Here is a 2,186-nt window from a genome sequence, read left to right as displayed (position 1 = left end):
TTATCTATTCCATTATTTTATTTTATTTTTTTAAATATATTTTACTGATTTTCTACAGAGAGGAAGGGATAGGGATAGAGAGTTAGAAACATTGATGAGAGAGAAACATCGATCAGCTGCCTCCCGCACGCTCCCCACTGGGTATGTGCCTGCAACCAAGGTACATGCCCCTGACCGGAATCGAACCTGGGACCCTTGAGTCCGCAGGCTGACGCTCTATCCACTGAGCCAGACCGATTAGGGCCTATTCCATTATTTGTTAATCCAACTATTGATGAACATTTAGGTTATTTCCAGTTTTTGCTATTAAAAATAGAGCTTCTATGAACCTCTATGTACAGGTCTTTATATGGACATATGCTTTTTTAGGGAGTGGGAAATGATTATCGAAAAATAGAATTGTTGGGTCATATGGTAGGTGTATATTTGTATATTTAACATTTATAAAATAAAAACTTGTTTTACAAAGTGGTTTGCAATCCCACCAGTAGTATATGAGAGTTTACCTTGATATACCTTCATGTCAACACTTGTTTTGCCAGTCTTTGCATTTTTTTTAGCTATTCTAGTGCTCACATCTGTTATCTCTTTGTTGTTTTAATTTGCATTTCCTTAAGGACTAATAATATTAAACACCTTTCATGTGCTTAGCCTTCATTTAATTTTAATTCTAAAATAACTACTACATTAATGGCCATTACCAGCCCTTATATGACAGCTTTTTTAGTATTTCAAGCTTATTCTTTGGTGGATTCCCCAGGAAGGGCTCCAGAAAAAAATTTTTCTGTGTTATTGTATGTTGATATATTTTTACCTTCCTTTTATACTCAAAAGTTCTTACTTCTGTTGGTAAAATCTTCAATTCTATTTACATTTCTCAGATACCCAAAACATTTTGATATATGTCATTTTTTTTCTGTCATAGTCATTGTGCTATTGGAGAAATTTGTGGGCCAGATTTCCCAGACACAGTAGGAGTGTGGTTCTTGGGGTACCACTGAAATAAGCATTTTCAGAAGTTCCCACTGGAGACTTTATTTGGGTGTAATTACATTGTTCTGGTTATAAAGTCCCATGACCCTTTGTCCAATCCTAAAAGAAGGTGCAACTGGGGTTCCAGTAGAGCCAAAAGGAAAGCCAGCATCCAGAGCTTATGTTCAATATTGTGGCTGGGTCCAGTTCAGTATTCAGGCTAATAAAGTCCACTAGTCCATTATATGGGTCCTACATGGCCATGAGCCACATGGGTGAATGCAGGGGAGTACACCCCTTGAAATAGGAGTCCTAAGAGGGTCAAGAGCTAAGAGAGCATGGTCCTTTGTCCAGGAGTTTAAATATTCAAGTTTCTCACCCTTGCAGTGGCAGTGCCTATTCTGGCCAATTAATTGTTCCCAGGTGTGAATGACAGGAAAGCACTTTCCCACATCACTCAGACTTTATTGGGCGTGCATCTAATCTGCCTTTGTTCAATCCCTTTCCCCATTGATCAGCAGGGAATAGATTTGGAGAGTTAAACTAGCAAAGCTATATAAATGGCATGCATGTACTGTCTAGTCCAGGGGTGGGCAAACTTTTTGACTCGAGGGCCACAATGGGTTCTTAAACTGGACCGGAGGGCCGGAACAAAAGCATGGATGGAGTGTTTGTGTGAACTAATATAAATTCAAAGTAAACATTATTACATAAAAGGGTACGGTCTTTTTTTTTTTAGTTTTATTCATTTCAAACAGGCCGTAGTTCGCCCACGGCTGGTCTAGTCTTTCCTTTACTCCTTTCCTATTAAATAACTAGAGGCCTGGTGCACAAAATTCATGCAGGCGGTAGGGAGTGTCCCTCAGCCTGGTCTGCATCCTCGCATAATCTGGGATGCCTTGGGGGATGTTGGGCCTAAATCAGCAGTTGGACATCCCTCTCACAATCCAGGATGCTGCATGCACCAGTAACCTTACTTTTCATACAGGTGAAAGGCATCTTGCTGTTGTACTAGTATGGGAAGCTACATTTTTTCACCCTGATTATAAAAAGTAGTACATAACATGATGCTTCTGAGGCAGTAGTACCATTTTTTTCCATCTTATGGGTGGAAAAACTGAAGCAGAGAGAAGTTAAGTAATTGGCTTTGTCACAGTTATAAGTGTCAGAATCAGAGCTCACCACAAAATGTGCAAGCCAGAGTCCATGCGTGT

Source organism: Myotis davidii, unplaced genomic scaffold, assembly GCF_000327345.1.
Source record: "Myotis davidii unplaced genomic scaffold, ASM32734v1 scaffold539, whole genome shotgun sequence".
Lineage (NCBI taxonomy): Eukaryota > Metazoa > Chordata > Mammalia > Chiroptera > Vespertilionidae > Myotis > Myotis davidii.
This window is presented reverse-complemented; position numbering follows the sequence as displayed.